The 17,201-nt window shown below is 42.4% G+C and overlaps 2 pseudogenes; both read left to right on the top strand.

The window, feature by feature from the left end:
* Positions 1–10,784: 10,784 nt before the first annotated feature.
* LOC102255075 lies at positions 10,785–14,563 on the top strand (annotated as a pseudogene).
* Positions 14,564–14,724: 161 nt separating this feature from the next.
* On the top strand, positions 14,725–16,955 carry LOC102254772 (annotated as a pseudogene).
* The last annotated feature ends 246 nt before the right edge of the window (positions 16,956–17,201 follow it).

Below are 17,201 nucleotides of genomic sequence, written 5' to 3'. Positions count from 1 at the left end.
CAAGTCAGGCGGGGAACGTTGGAGTCCGCCGTCACTGGAGCAAGCAAGCCTCCCTGTTCGCTTCAGTGCATGGCTGCCGGCCGCCATCTTGGCTGACAGTTAATTTGCATAAGGATATGCTGATTAGCCAATGGGAAGGGTAGTGGTCGTACGCTAATTACCATGTTTCTCTTTTATTAGTGTAGATATATGTTTTAATTGATTTTAGAGAGAGAAAAAGGGAGAGGGAGAGAGTGAGAAACTGATTGGCTGCCTCCTGTGCATCCCCTACTGGGGATCAAGCCCATGTAGCCAAACCAGGAATTGGGAATTGAACCATGAGCTCTTGGTGCCCCAGATGACACTCAACCACCTGAGCCATACTGGCCAGGGCTCAAATGACTTTTTAGAATGACATGATGGGATGAAAAACATAGTCATCTGAGTATCCAGTTGACATACTAAATCCAAAACTGCGACTAATCTTTTCTCAAATGTCAAGATTCTCTTTTGCATTCACTTTAGAAAGGGTTACAACCAAAGACCTGAACTTTCACCCCCATCAACCCCCATCCCTACAGCCAACAAGTCTCCAAGTCCTGCAAATTCTTTATTCATAACTCTTGTGAAATTTTCTCTCATAACCAATTCTAATAAATTCAGGGCCACTGTGAAGACTTGAGAGGAAACCTCACATACAAGAAGGAATGGCCAAGAAACGGAGAGAAGTTGAGTTTGCACTTTTCTCCTGGGCAAAATGGAGCTAAATGAATGGAAACATGTAAAATGCTTAGAATTGTGCCAGGCCTGTGAGATCTTAACGTTTGTTTTGTTATCAGGTGGTGTCACTTGATCCCTATATTCAGTCTGGCAGGAAAACAGCTCTTACCAGAGACATTTTCATTATGTGAGCTGGTATGCTTTTTACTTAACCTCAGTTTTCTTTTTCTATACATGTGATTTTCCCTCACAACTGAAGAGATTCCTAATAGACATGGCTCCATTGGCACTGGAACCAACATGGAGGACAAGGGAAGCATCTTGCTTATCTTTGTATGCCCAGCTCCTAGCACAGTGCCTGGCACAGAGTAGGGGTTCACTGAATATTTAGAGAATAAGTGAATTTATCCTGGAGTGGTGCTAGGGACACAAAGATGAACAAGCACCTGCCCTCATGGTGCTGGCTCACAGCTGAGCCCTGTTGCTCATTCTTCTTTGGAGCTCTGTTTCCTGCTCTCAGGGCTCACAAAGGCATAGTAGAGGTGGTTCCTGGGACCCATAATCCTTTCTGGGCCCAAGACATTGTTTCACTTTTTCATTAAAAATTTTTTTTCATTGATTTCAGAGAGGAAGGGAGTGGGAGAGAGAGATAGAAACATCAGTGATGAGAGAGAATCATCCTGTATGCTCCACACTGGGGATTGAGCCCGAAATCCAGCATTTGCCCTGACCGGAAATCAAAGTATGACCTCTTGGTTCATAGGTTGATGCTCAATTACTGAACCACACCAGTTGGGCTTAATTTTTTTTTTTAAATCAGAAGAAAAAAGTAAAATTTTAGGTAAAAGAAGTGTTTTAACATATAATATTAATATATTCATTTTTATATTAGCAAAGTTGTAAAATATAATTTTAATTTTTTCTTAATGGAGGAGGAGCCCTTCAGGGCAAATGTGCCCAGGGCCTGGGAAGTCATAATGCAGGCCTATTTCCTCAGTCTCCCCTTTATATTCTTCTCTGTGGAGTTTTCATGGTTTTATTTTTTCCTCTCCCATTCAGCCTCATATATTTGATCCTTAAGTTGGTTCCAATTTTCTCTTGGGTCTGACTCATTATTTCTATGTTCTTGGCTATTATATCGAATTAACCACACATATTTTTATTTCTTGATTGATTTGAGAGAGAGAGAGAGAGATTTGTTGGTCCATTTATTCATACATTCATGGATTGTTTCTTGTATGTGTCCTAACTGGTGTTGGAACCTGTTACCTTGGCATATAGGGATGATATTCTTACCAACTGAGCTACCTTGCCAAGTAAAATATTTTTTTTTATTAAAAATGCACTGGGCCACCCTAGCTGGTTTGACTCAGTGGATAGAGTGTAGGCCTGTGGACTGAAGGGTCCTGGGTTTGATTCTGATCAAGAGCACATGCTGGGGTTGCGGGCTCAATCCCCAGTGGGGGGCATGCAGGAGGCAGCCGATCAGTGATTCTCTTTCATCATTGATGTTTCTATCTCTCTCTCCCTCACCCTTCCTCTCTGAAACCAATAAAACAATATATTTTAAAAAATGCACTGGGCCCACTTTATGTCCTTTCCCATCTGCCGCGACTTTCGCTGCTGGATTCAGGATCTGAAGGAGGGGTCGACACACAAATGAAAACACTAGACAAGAAATATGAATTATTAAGGGGTGGGGGCCAGGTGGTGTCTCTTTTGTGAAGAGCACATCTACTTCTGGCCTGGTCTGCCTTTTATTTACTTGAATACACATTTGCCCTTTAGCAATGTATACAGGCATATCAAAGGTAAGTGTGGTAAACAGTAAAAGGATTATCAGGTTAGGGAATTGCCTTGAGCCACCACTTATCTCAACACTAACAATCGGTGCTTAGGTCAGCCCTGCTAAGGCCCAAGGTCCATTGGCCTTCCGAGTTCCTTGGTGCACTCTCGTATTGGCAAGCGGTGGCTTCCCGCACCCATTCACCTAGAACTACCTACCCTTCCCTCAGACCCTAGGCCACTAGCCCTGCTTCCTGGCTCAGGTGGCAAAGCCCTGAGAGTTGTCACATTTGTCTCATCCAACACTGCCCGCTGTCCTGACCATCTGGCAGCAAGGGCCAGGCTTTGGCTTGAGCTTCGCTGCATCAGCCACTGTAGGAGCAACCTGAGCAGGTCTAGCAACCAGGTCCAACCAAGGAGCTGCCCAAAGGAGCTGTTTCCAGATACAGTGGTTCCATATGGCCCACCACCAATCAATGTTTTCTTGAGAAGCTATAGCCAGCTCAGTTATTGTATCATCTCATGTTTGTTTTCCTCCCTTCTTTGCCTTCCTTTCTTCCTTTTTTTCTTTGTCTTAGTTCTCCCTTCCCCCTCACTCTTGCTTCCCTGATATTGTACTCCCCAAGGACTGGTCACATATAGGTTGCATTTATGAAGACCCTCTCTATGACAAACATAGTCTTCAGCTTTTGCATTGGATTCTCATGCCAGCTCATTAGCATCTCATTTTACAGAGGAAGAAGATCAGGCACAATGTCGCTAGTTATGCACTGCACTTGTTTCTTGCTTTGGATAATTCTCTAAATCTTTTTTAAATTAAAAAAATTTCAATTAGGGTTGATATTCAATATTATATTAGCGTTAGCTGTACAGCCTGGAGGCCAGACAGAACCTCTAAATCTTTAAATATTTGTAACTGATATCCTGTCAACGAATGGAGGATTCAATATCCCACTGCATATTGGTCCTCACATGTTTTGTATCTCTAAGTTCTAGTTTAAACTAGTAAGTCTTTCAAATTCATTATAAAGGATTAGGTCACAATTTTCATCTTTTCTGTAGCAATATATTTTTTTAAATGAATGTTTTTCAGGTGCCATTTATTTTTCTAGTTCTTTTTTTTTCTTTTTTCTTAGAGTAACTTTATTTAAGTTCTGTACAATTTTTAAATCCAAGCTATATTTTCTCCTTAATTTAATTTTTCAATTACAGTTTACATTTAATGTTATTTTATATTAGTTTCGGGCCAGCTATGTTTTAAAATTAAAATGTGCATAAAAGGAAAAAGAATAACCCAAAATGTTAAAAGTGATGAGAGGACAGGTCATATACAGAGTGTCCCCAAAAATGTATGTATACTGTAACAGTGGATAGCTCAATTTTGAAATGAAATATATTTTAATAAACACTGGCTTTATAATTATTCTAAGTGTGTGTATACATTTTTGGGGACACCCTATATTTTCTTCTTTATACTTTTTTCTTAGTTTCCAAATCAAGTTATTTTGTGATGAGTGCTTTTGTAAATAGGAAACAGTACATATCAAAAAATGGTAAGGAACAGTAAATATAAATCCAAGTAAATAAGAACTGTCAGAACTGAGAATGGATTTATGAGTGTAGAGGCAGTAAGATTGAGGCAATTCTATGCTGACATGTGTAAAATGTAAAGAATTGAAGAGACTCAATTTAGTAAGAATGTCTCATTTGATTTATAGAGAATGGTGTTCTGAGATGTGAATTTATTTTTCCAGCATCCAAATCAGGTACTTTCAGGTTGTGCTGAGGAGAAAAAAAAGTGCGGAAGATAGATAATGTGTGGTTTGAGCCTGAGTCTCTGCAGGCAAAGCGTCCATAATGGAGTATTTCTGCATTCGAGCTGAGCAGGCTCCTCTCCATCTCGTCAGCACGTTTGGAGAGTAAAACTGCAGGCGTCTGAGTTACTTACAGGAAGCTAACACTAAATAAGGAGGTGACGGGGTGGAGGTGGTGAGTGGTGGTGGCATGAATACTACCATAAGCCCTGGCTTTGAAGGCACAACTATTTAGGCTGCGCTGAGTATCTACAAACCTGGGATGTGACCGAAATAGACAGAATCCAGAGATAGGCATCTCCACTGGGGAAACTAAGGCAAGACGGCCATACCCTATGTAATATACTCTACTGCTTTTAAAGCAGCATCTCAGAAAGTAAGCTTGCCATCTTCCACCTCATTTCCTTTTATCCCCCTTCCATTGAGTTAAATCAACAGCAGGCCATAAGGCTGAGGTGGCTCTCATGCTGTGGAGGCCTATGTAAGCAACCCAAAATCTAAGCCTGTGAGTGCCTCAAGGTTATAAAATTGAAACCTAAGGACAACCAATCACAAACAGCCAATTAAGCTTTGAGCTATAGCCAATCAATTTTTTTTTTTTTTTACTTTGCTTCCATACTTTCTCTGTCTAAGTCTTTCCCCTGGTTCTTGTCCGACGAGCTGCAAGGTTGGAATGGATAAATGCTCAAGTAAACTCTTAATTTTTCAAACACCTCCATTGTCCCAATTCCCAGTGCTCAAACATTTTGTCTCCTCCCTCTCAGTCACCTCATGCATAATTAGTCAACAAATCTTGGGGAAGCTAGATATGCAGCATTCCACAAATCTAGTCCCTCCTTTATGTTTCATTGGCACTATTCTTGTTTAAAATCTTATTGCCTCTCGTGTGGGCTCCTGAAATCATCTCTTAAATGTCCTTACTCAAATCTGTTTGATATACTGACTCAGTTGGTCCAAACACTACTTTTGATTTTCTCAAAAACTTGTGACCTCCTCTTCCTCTTAGCCAAAGTATTATATTCTTGTGTGATATTTGTTATGCTCAGTATAAAAATGTAGTTATATGAGAATGTAATTATATAATGTATAATGTAGTTGTTCCATTCCCCATGACACTGTAAACTTCTTGAGGGCAGGAATACACTGAATTTATCTTTCAGTCCTTTACAATGCTGCGTGTTTATTTAGAAGTCACAAAATGCTTGCTTCATGGAATAGTGGGCCCTTGGTACATAATTATTAACTTAGCTTCCCTCTCCTCTTGCCAAGAAGCTCCTTCCAAAATCACACCTCAGGTAAGAGAAATGGAGCTGATGCTCTTTTCTGAGCCATAAAACCACTTCCTGAGCACTTGTTTTCCTCATATCACCAATCAGGGATGGAAATACATTAGTGCACAGTCCATCCAAAATAGACTGAAGTTGGTATCTCTTTTTCATAAGTGTCTATTGGCTGGGAAGTGCTAGCACCTCCATCTATGTTGGGGACGAATATCCAGACAGTGTTTTCTATGAGGCACAAGTAGCTGCTGCTCCTGCACTCTGAGAGACACCAGTTCTTCACGGCAGGTAATTCTGGGGTGACTGCAGTGACGCTGTCACTCCCACACAGGGTGCTCTGCTTACTCTCCCGGAAGCTCTTTGCTCTGCCACCAGGAATCTCAGCTCCTCAAGTTCCCTTCCCCTCCACCAGTGCCAGTGCTCCAATCTTCTGCTGTGGAGTTGAACCCCCTGCCCTTGCTCTAGCCGTGGCTGGGGGTAAGCTTTCCTGTTTGGCCCCTTGAAGGCTTGCTCTTTTAAGAATTCTAATTTCAGAAGGAAGGTTATAGGATTTCTCTTCTGTCTTACCAGAAACGCAGTGCAACCTTTCTCTCCAGGGAAGGGCTGGGATCTTCATCTTTTCTCCAGGTCAGTGGGTTGGGGGACTCAAACAGACCCATGGTTCTTTCACTTTGAACTGTATTACTCCGCCAGGTGGTTAAATATACTAAACCTACAATAGTGCGGTTTTGTTCCACCAAGCCTTTGCTCTTAGTCACTAATATGGCTCTATATAAGTAAGCAAACATAGGATATTTGGTTATGACCACCCCCCTTTTTTTCTTCCTGGAGGACAGACACCATAAAACCTACACATTTGCCTAGTATTTTTCAGGTTTTACTAGAGATGGAGTCAAGTAGAAAAAATGGAGCTCTCATCTAGATTATACAAAAAGGAACTTAAGTCTTATTTGAAGATCGTAGAATATTAAACCCGTAGGGATAATATAAATATTAAGAACAGAAAAAAAGCTTCCAAAACAAGAAACCTTGATACTTATAGACAAAAGTAAAAAATAAATGTAATAATAAATTAAAGAGTTTAGCACCATCAACAAGGAGCAAAAGTACAAAAGTCAAACCCTAGAGGGAGGGACTCTGCAGTGCAGTGGATTTCCCAGCACCCCTTTAAGGAGCAGCCACGTAGATCCAGCTAGAGTTATGTTCTAATTTACTGATGCCTGTACCCTGGTCGTGGGTTCAATTCCTGCTCAGGGGTGTGTGCCTGGGTTGCAGGTTCAATCCTGGGCCCCACTGGCGGTGCATGTAGGAGGCAGCCAATCGATGTCTCTCTCTCACATGGATGTTTCTCTCTCTCTCTTTCTCTCTCTCTCTTCCCCATCCCTCCCTCCTTCCACTTTCTCTAAAAATCAATGGAGAAAAATATCCTCAGGGGAGGATAAACAAAAACAACAAAACAATCAACATAAACAAAACAAAAAATGAAAAACCCAGAAGTAAATGAGTGCTGAATATTACATTCAGCTCTGATGGGTTGGAGAGGGTCAAACAAGCCATTGTTCTTGTGGTGGGGATGGCAGTTGAGCTGGATGTAGGAACTTATCCAGTGCATTTTAAAATATATATTTTATTGATTTCAGATAGGGAGAGGGAGAGAGAGAAACATCAATGATGAGGAAGAATCATTGATCAGCTGCCTCCTGCACACCCCACACTGGGGATTGAGCCCACAACCCAAGCAGGTGCCCTGACTGGGAATTGAACCATGACCTCCTGGTTCATAGGTCAATGCTCGACTTCTGAACCACACCGGCCAGGCCCCCAGTGCACTTTTCAAACATATAAGAGTAACTCAAAGCTTGTTGCAAATGTGTTCTTAAACTTAGCAGGAACTGGTAGGAAGAATGGGGGCTAACAGAGGATAAATAAAACATTTTTCTGGTCAGGTAATGAACAAGCCGTTGGGCATATTTAAACCTTAAACATAAACAGCCACTTTATATAAACCCTCTAACCTTTCCTGAAGTTGCCAGAAGCCAAGTTATTTCTAATGAATCAGGGTACTGCTCACTTCTTTTAAATGGCTCTGAGATAGTATTATGTAGTTTCTAGTGGGCCAGCTGTCAGATGAGGGGAATTAACATAAGACACGGACCCCTTTTAGTATGTTATGCTGCTGTCCATCCTCACAGCTTTGCATGTGTTTTAACTAGAAAAAACAACTGCCTATGTTACACCCCTTCATTGCTATTCATCTTCCTCCCAAAGATTGTGCTATTTGACCCACAGTTAGGTGCTATCTAACATGCTGTGCCTGCCAAAAAGACCCGGTTAGCTACGGAGGACGGCGGTTCTGCCCTGGCCGGTGCTCCTCAGTGGTTAGAGCACCAGCCCCGACACCGAAGGGTCTCGGGTTCGATTCCCAGTCAAGGGCACGTGGCTCGGTTGCAGGTTCCACCCCCGGCCCTGGTGCAGGTGGCAACCAATCGATGTCTCTCTCTCTCTCTCTGTAAAATTAATAAAAACATATCTCGGAGCCTGGCTGGCGTGACTCGGTGATTGAGCATCGACCTATGATCCAGGAGGTCATTCTGGTCGGGGCACATGCCCGGGTTGCGGGCTCGATCCCCAGTGGGGGGCGTGCAGGAGGCAGCCGATCCATGGTTCTCTCTCAGCATTAATGTTTTTTTTCTTTTTTGTTGTTGTTAATTCTCACCCGAGGATATTTTCCCATTGATTTTTGGAAAGAGTGGAATGGGGGGAGGGAGGGACAGAGAGAAACATCGATGTGAGAGAGACCCGTGGATGGGTTGCCTCTTACACGTACCCCGAGACCAGGCCCGGGGAACATGCAACCAAGGTATGTGCCCTTGACCGGAATCGAACCCGGGACCCTTCAGTCTATGGGCTGACGCTCTATCCACTGAGCCAAACTGGCTAGGGCTCATCATTGCTGTTTCTCTCCTTCTCACTTCCTCTCTGAAATCCATACAAATATATTAAAAAACAAACAAACCCACAAACATATTCTCAATAAAGATTTAATTAAAAAAAAAAAAAAAAGAAGTCCCAGGCCAACTCAAACAGAACAGGAAAATCAAGAGGCTTCTGAAAGAGGCTGCTACCATAAAGCTTCTAGAAAGTTCCTGTGCTAGGTTGCTTGAAAGGTCACCAAACTGGGCTGCCTCAAACGTGTCTTTGACACTGTTGTCCGAAAGCAGCTAGGCCGTGTGTGGCTGATGCAAAAACTCAAGGCTCATGCAGATCAGCCATTAAAGGATGGTTTAGTTTTATGCAGGCATTAAAAGAAAATTTTCAAAAGTAGGTAAAATCATGAGTCATATGCAGATATAACAACTTTATGTTAAAAATTTTATTTAATTCATGAGGAAACTAGTGAAGTGTTACAACTAGGTCAAAGGAGATTCCTAAGAACAGACACAGGTATAGGTCAGGAATATTGTAATTAATGTGCAAATAGAGCCAAAATTATTTTGTTTTGGTTGTTTCCCCCTGAACAGAATTTGTTTGCATGTCTATGGGCAGGAATTATTTAGCAATGCTCTTAGTTACCTACAACTTACAGAATCAGACAACCCAGGTGTGCTTTAGAGTGACAGCACATAATTTTCCATTTAAGAACAATTTTTACCCTTTTCTGTCAGCATTAGAAATAGAAAAATAATCAGTTTCCCCCCTTTTGGTAAAAAAGAATCTAAAAAATGAGCCTTGGCTGGTGTGGCTCGGTTGGGCATCATCCTGTGTCCTGGGCACTGAAAGGGTGCTGGTTCAATTCCCGGTCAGGGCACATGCCCAGGCTGTAGGCTCAGCAGTTTCCAGTCACACTGATGTTTCGTTCTCCCTCTCCCTTCCTCTTTCTCTCAAAATCAATTTTCAAAATTGTAAAATAAAATATCAAAAATAATTCATATTTTAAAAATGTGTATTTTATTTTTAAAAAATATTTATTGGGGAGATGTTGGTTAATAAAATTATATAGGTTTCAAGTGTACAATTCTATAATATATCTAATTAGTACTTATGTGTAATGGTCTACGCTGGATAATGAGCATTGTAAATGTGAGCCAAGTTTGATTCCTGACCTCCAGAAGCTTTTAATGTAGTAGGAGAGATGAGACATACATATATTGTAATGCGATCGGCATGTCCAGAGGTGGACAGCCTTTAACATAGGTCGAAATGTGGAGAAAGGAATAACCATGCCCTGGGTGTGCAAATACTGCTTGTATGTAAAAACTGAGTGCTGGTAGCGGATCTCAAACTTGAGCAGGCTTTTCAGATGTGCTTGGGATTTTTGGTTCCTGCTCTCATGTTCTGACCCTGTGTTTTCTCTCTCTCTCTCTCCCTTCCTGAGGTGTGGTCACAGTTCTCTTGGTCTCAGATTACAATGTCCCCTGAGAAGCTGAGCAGATGGCTGCAGCAGCAGTGGTGGGAGTGACCCCTGTATTCTACTCTTTGGCCAGTGACAAATCTGGCTACTACAGGGTGCCAGCAGCTGTGGTTTGGCTTCACTGCGGTGTGGTCTGCATGCCCTGGTCTCCCATCCATGAAGATTTCTCATGCCATGGCAATATCACCTGTCCTTGCTTGATTGATTGTTTTGGAAAAAGTTTTAGCAGTCCTGCAGTGGGAATTTGGTACTCCTTTTCTTCATCTTCCTAGCCCTCTTCTTACTCATGGAATTCTTCATGGCTCAGATTCATAAACAGATCAAGGTCAAAGTCAGTGGAGTCAGTGGCAGCTGAAGTGGAAGAAGGCTCCATGGTGGGAATCCAGGAGTATGTCCCCTCTCTGAAGTCCATGGAAAAAGTTTTAGCAGTCCTGCAGTGGGAATTTGGTACTCCTTTTCTTCATCTTCCTAGCCCTCTTCTTACTCATGGAATTCTTCATGGCTCAGATTCATAAACAGATCAAGGTCAAAGTCAGTGGAGTCAGTGGCAGCTGAAGTGGAGGAAGGCTCCATGGTGGGAATCCAGGAGTATGTCCTCTCTCTGAAGTCCATCTTGAACTTCCACCAGGAAGAGGTGTTTTTGCTTTTGTACCTCCTTTATTTCCTCCTGCCGGTTGGCACACAGTGCTTGTTTTTGGTTCTTATGTACCAACACCTGCCACTGGTGAGCTAAGCCATTATCCACTGCAGAACTGATAGCTCCCTGGACCCTACCTCTGCCTGATCTGGGGGACCATGGAGAAGCGCATGTCCATCTACACCCCCATCACCTTGTCCTTCATGACCATCCTCTTCTGCTCGGGTATCTTCATGCATTGTATCCACCACTACCTATTGAAGGGGCTTTCAGTGTTAAGTTTGGAATGATATTTGGAAGTTCTTACTGAGAGTCTTTCCACCTTCACATTAGGAAGTTTGTGTTCCTCTAAATATTGTGCCTTGGGCAGGGCTTCCTCTTGCTAACCTTCTTTGCTTTCCTCCTTCATAAAATAAACATTTGTTGTTCTTGTTTTCTTTGTTTGTGTTGTCTTTGTTCTTGTTGTCTAACTGTGGGATAGATGGGATGCACTTGATAACATTGCATTGTTCTTTCACACATGCATTTAATTTGTTTCTCACCAGAAGCCTGTGACATTGAACTTGCTACTTCACTCTCCCAGTACCTTCAAATCAGCTAGAGTTTCCATTGTCTTGTAACAATGAGCTTTCAAGGTTCCAAAAATTCTGCATGGGATTAGGAAAAAAGTTCTTTTGGCCACCCGGGTTTGATTTTGTTTTACAGGATCCTGTTCAAAGTGGGATGGCTACGTCAGCCACCTCTGGAACCAAGAAACGTGATATCCCTTTGTTGATAACAGCCCTGAAGCAAGCAGGCTATCTGGTCACTGATAAACTCTATGTCGTCTAGGTGAAGAGCTGCTTGTAACTCCTCGATCTCAAAGTCAGGCAGGCAGAAAGAGCGAGCAGAAGTGCACAATGGCCAGGACTTCCAGCTGGGCCGCCTTCCTCCGGGTACTTCTCCTCCAGGCTGGCCAGGACTGGACTCCCGTGGGCGCCACAGCGCCTCAGCTCTTCATGCAGGGCTGTGGTTGGTTGCTCCTTCTGCTGTTGCCGCTAGGCATGTGCACTGGCCGGTGGCTCGGGCCAGAGTCACTGAGGCAGGTGTTGCTACCTCACCTCTTCTGCGGCTGTGGCCACTCCAAGTCCTGTACAATGTAATCATCTCACTGCCAGCGAAAGATTGAAGATGATCCTTGATCATGAAATGATTCTGGCCTCATTAGATTTGGCCTGAGTATTTACATAGGTGCAGCAAGAATGTTAATTTAGCATAAAAGCCTTCTTTAAGTTTGCTTTGCTAGAGGCTTCCATAGGAATCTCAGGATGGACTTCTAAAGTCTATTACTCGCTGTCTTGAGGCTAAGAACCATGTCCAAGAAACTCTATCCACTGGATTTCATCTGCGATACCCCTGCAAGTTAGGTGACTTCCTCTTTTCTCAAAGTTCTCTACACATCTCTAGGCTCATGGCCTGCCATGGGAGTGACCTCTTTAAGGCTGGACCCTGAAAGCCAGGCACCAGGAGAGCTTTCTCAGCATTGTCTCCATAAAGTCAACGTTAATTCCATAAAGGTGGCTGGTCGGGCACTGGTGACAGCTTCTCCAGGTTGGCAGAGAGCCTCCTCCCTCGCCTCTGTGGTCATGTCCACGTGGAGGGGGCTGGCAACGAGGTTGCTGCTGGCATGGGCGGCCTGTTCTCCTCAAGGCAGCTGCCTGGTGGTGGTGTATTTGGAGCAGCTGGGAGGCAGAGGGTATGATTCCCCTCTCCCAACTTCCAGAGAGCCCCTTCACTTGCCCCCGGTTGTCTGAAACCTTTCCCAAAAAGGACAGAAGGAGCTCAGATCAGTAGTCCATAGTGCTGCTGGTTGGAAATTATTTGGTCAAGTCCCTTCTGGAGAGAATCTTTAGAAAGCTTCCAAAAATAATGCAGCAGGAATATGAAGCAGAACAGGGAGGACCTGTAACCACCACTTCAGTCTTCAAGACATAACAATTTTGAATTTGAGCCTCTTTCTACTACCATTATGATTCCTGAATACAGGCCATCATATGATTGCTTTTATGTACTGTTGAAGAAATCTTTGCCAAATCCAAGGAAACCTTCCTGCCAAATCTGTGGAAGAAGCTTTACTTCACAAACAAGAACATTAGACCGTTGAGCTGAGTCTCAAAATTGAGTAATTAAAGCAGTACATTTAAAAAAAAAGAAAAAACATGTAAGCAGGAAGAAAATATTGCAAATACAATGGTAATTTGGAGCAGTGAAATGCTGCCCAATTGGGAAATAATACATAGTAGGAGGAAGGCTGGAGAATTGAGGTGCAGAGGTTGCCCTCTAGTGTTCATGATGAAGTTTGGAGCCTTGCTGTAGGAAGAGAACTAAATATCACTCCTGAACTTTATGAAGTATTTCTCTCCAAAGGAAAGAAATGGTGGAAAAGCTTCAGTAAAACACGGTCTCTTTAAACACATCATTCTTTAAATGCAGGAGGTGTATCTGTTGATGATACAGATGCCAGTTTGGAATTGAGCTGGACGTGTCCGATGCATCTCCATCTCTCTACACCTTGCACAAGGATGACCCATATTATGATGCTTTACACAGCATCTTGGGGGCCATATTCATGTTACAGGCCTGATGTTAATTATGTCCAAGGGATGTCCTTCAGTGAGGCAGGACACATTCTCAATTAGGAAGAGGTAGATGCCTTCATTGCATTTGGAAATCTCATGAATAAGTCATTCCAGTTGGCCTTTTTCTGTGTGGATTGCAGCAAGATGTTGAAATTTTTAGACCATTCGAAGCTTTCTCTGAGGACAATCTAATAAGTCATTCCAGTTGGCCTTTTTCTGTGTGGATTGATAGATGTTGAAATTTTTAGAATATTCGAAGCATTCTCTGAGGACAATCCCTTCAAACTATTTCTTCACTCAAGTCTTATGGCCTTGCACCAGACATATACTTGATAGACTGGATCTTCACACAGTATCTCAAATATAACTACTTGATCTGGCCTGTCTGGTCTGGGATGTATTTTGCAGAGATGGGGAGGAATTTTTATTGAGAAGTAGGTTAGGAATTCCCAAAGTACATGAAGGCATTTCCCTGCAGATAGACTTTATTCATACGGGACAGTTTCTAACTGAATTGGCAGAGGAAAGCTGTTCAGCTGTATCACAGCCACTCAGAGGAGCACCAGTAAATGGACTTAGGTCTTTGTGTTTATAGTGAAGGATATTTAAGAAGGAGACAAGAAAAACAGCACTGCTTTGAATAGCTAATCTTCATAACAAACAAATTATTTGAAGTATAAAAAAGTATTTTTGATAACAGCATTTTTTTCCTATGTAAGCAACATGGAGGAAAGTTGGAAAAATCACCCAAAATCAAGAGATGACAACAGCTGATTTTGAATTTTGTGATTGAAATAAAAAATGAATAATATTGACATTATTATTTAAAAATATTTTGTAGGGACAACCATTTTACAAAGGAAAAAGTGCAAGTGGCTAGTTCATACTTCAGAATTTGGTGTGAACAGCTGAATTCAGTAACATTTTAAAACAGTTTTTTTTTTTTTTAAAAAGTGGCTGGTTGTACCCAATTATATAAGCATCATTCTTAAATATGACATTCCAGACAAGGCTTTAGTTGCACAAACAATTTTTCCACTTATATCTAGTAAAAAAGTAGGTTGATTCTTATTGAACCTATGTAAATATATTGCCATTTAAAAGTAAAAATTTTTTTTTTTTTTAAAAAGTGGCTGGTTGTACCCAATTATATAAGCATCATTCTTAAATATGACATTCCAGACAAGGCTTTAGTTGCACAAACAATTTTTCCACTTATATCTAGTAAAAAAGTAGGTTGATTTTTTTGTGTGTGGTTAGCCTCTGATACTTTATTTTTTTTTCCGCCCTCCACAGCTCGCCTCGGCTGCTTGTCCTGAAGCTGGCTTCGTGGGGGCGACTGGGACCCTGGTGGTGATCAACCTAGAAAAGGATGACAAAGTTCCTAAAAAGTTCCAGAATTCCCTTGTTCAACTCGGACTTGGCACTATGAAGTCTGCAAATATAATTATTGGTGGACGAGTGCTGCTTACCAGTTTACATGGAAAACAAGAGTGATAAAAATGTGGATATTAATGAAGAACAATTGGCTGATTGTCTTCTGAGAAAACTAGATGGCAAGATTGTTTTACCAGGCAACTTTCTATACATTACATTCTATGGACGACCATGCATGTTGCAAGTGTTGCGAGTGAAAGGTGCAGATGGCATGATACTGAGAAGGCTTCAGAGTGACTCTGATACTGATGCTCATGGAATGGCCTCAAAACGGTCCAGCATAGAAGCCAGTACCCTCGATATGTCCTTACAGTTAAGCCAGTTGGATCTGGAAGAGCCTCGGGTCCCACCATCAAGCAGTACTCCCTGCAAACCAGTAGATGACAGAAAGATAAATAAAACTGGTGACAGTTTGTCAAATGTCACACAGAGTCCTGGTGGCAGCAGTGGGCTTGGGCCAGAGGAAGTTACAGGTCTTGAATGTAGCTTTGCGTCTGCCAGAGGAGGAAATGAGTACCTTATCAATGAAGAGAGATTCCTAAAGCCAGCCAATCTGGGAGCAAAGTGCAACACTGATACTTTCTACTTCATTTCTTCAACAACGAGAGTCAATTTTATAAAAATTGGTACAAATTCAAAAGAGCAAGACAACCAGTTCAAAGTAACTTATGACATGATAGGAGGCTTAAATTGTCAGCTGAAAGCAATTAGAGAAATAATTGAACATCCTCTCAAGCAGCTTGAACCATCCAAGAGTTACGGAATTCCTCCCTCTAGAGGAGTGTTACTGTATGGCCCTCCAGGTACTGGAAAGACAATGATTGCCAGGGCTATTGCTAATGAAGTTGGAGCCCATGTCTCTGTAATAAATAGTCCTGAAATTATAAGCAAATATGGGGAAAAAACTGAAGCAAGGTTACGTCAGCTATTTGCTGAAGCCACTTCCATCAATTATTTTTATTGATGAGCTGGATGCACTTTGCCCAAAAAGAGAAGGGGCTCAGAATGAAGTGGAAAAAAGAGTTGTAGCTTCACTGCTAACACTGATGGATGGTATTGGTTCAGAAGGAAGTGAAGGACAGATATTAGTTATTGGGGCCACAAATCGTCCTCATGCTTTGGATGCTGCACTCCGCCGACCTGGACGATTTGATAAAGAGATTGAGATTGGAGTTCCTAATGCTCAGGACCGGCTAGATATACTTCGGAAACTGCTTCGAAAGGTACCGCATGTGCTCACTGAAGCCGAGATGCTACAGTTAGCAAACAATGCACACGGATACGTTGGAGCAGACTTGAAAGCCTTGTGTAATGAATCAGGTTTCAATGCCTTCCGGAGAGTCCTGAAGAAACAGCCTAACCTCCCTGACAGCAAGGTGGCTGCGTTGGTGAAGATTACTCTGAATGATTTCTTGCAGGGAATGAATGACGTCAGGCCCAGTGCCATGAGGGAGGTTGCAGTTGATGTCCCAAGTGTATCCTGGTCAGATATAGGAGGACTGGAAAATATCAAACTGAAATTGAAACAGGCTGTGGAATGGCCCTTGAAACATCCGAGTCTTTCACCCAAATGGGTATTCAGCCACCTAAAGGAGTTCTTCTGTATGGGCCACCTGGTTGCTCTAAAATGATGATTGCAAAGGCTTTGGCCAATGAAAGTGGACTGAATTTTCTAGCAATAAAGGGGCCTGAATTAATGAATACATATGTTGGTGAATCTGAAAGAGCTGTTAGATCTTCTGCAAAGCGAGAGCAGTGGCTCCTTCCATTATTTTCTTTGATGAACTGGATGCCTTAGCAGTTGAAAGGGGCAGTTCTTCAGGTGCTGGGAATGTAGCTGACCGTGTTTTGGCTCAGCTCCTTACGGAAATGGATGGCATTGAACAGTTAAAGGATGTGACTGTTTTGGCAGCTACTAACCTCCCAGATAGGATAGACAAGGCTTTGATGCGTCGTGGAAGAATCGATAGAATCATCTATGTGCCTTTACCAGATGCAGCAACAAGGAAAGAAATATTTAACCTGCAGTTTCACTCGATGCCAATCAGTCAGGATGTTGATCTGAATGAACTCATCCTCCAAACGGACACATATTCTGGAGCAGAGGTCATCGCCATCTGTAAAGAGGCCGCCCTTCTGGCGCTAGAAGAAGACATTAAAGCCAAGTGCATCAGGAAAAAACATTTCACTCAAGCCTTGAGCACTGTGACGCCCAGAATTCCCGAGTCACTGAGACGTTTCTATGAAGAATATCAAGAGAAGAATGGGCCCTAACCGGTTTGGCTCAGTGGATAGAGCATCGGCCTGCGGACTGAAGGGTCCCAGGTTCGATTCCGGTCAAGGGCATGTACCTTGGTTGCGGGCACATCCCCAGTAGGAGGTGTGAAGGAGGCAGCTGATCGATGTTTCCCTCCCATGGATGTTTCTAACTCTCTATCCCTCTCCCTTACTCTCTGGAAAAAAAATCAATAAAATATATTTTTAAAAAAAGATATCACTTAAAAATTTTCCATTTCAGTG

This window comes from Myotis brandtii, unplaced genomic scaffold, assembly GCF_000412655.1.
Source record: "Myotis brandtii unplaced genomic scaffold, ASM41265v1 scaffold966, whole genome shotgun sequence".
Lineage (NCBI taxonomy): Eukaryota > Metazoa > Chordata > Mammalia > Chiroptera > Vespertilionidae > Myotis > Myotis brandtii.
This window is presented reverse-complemented; position numbering and strand designations above follow the sequence as displayed.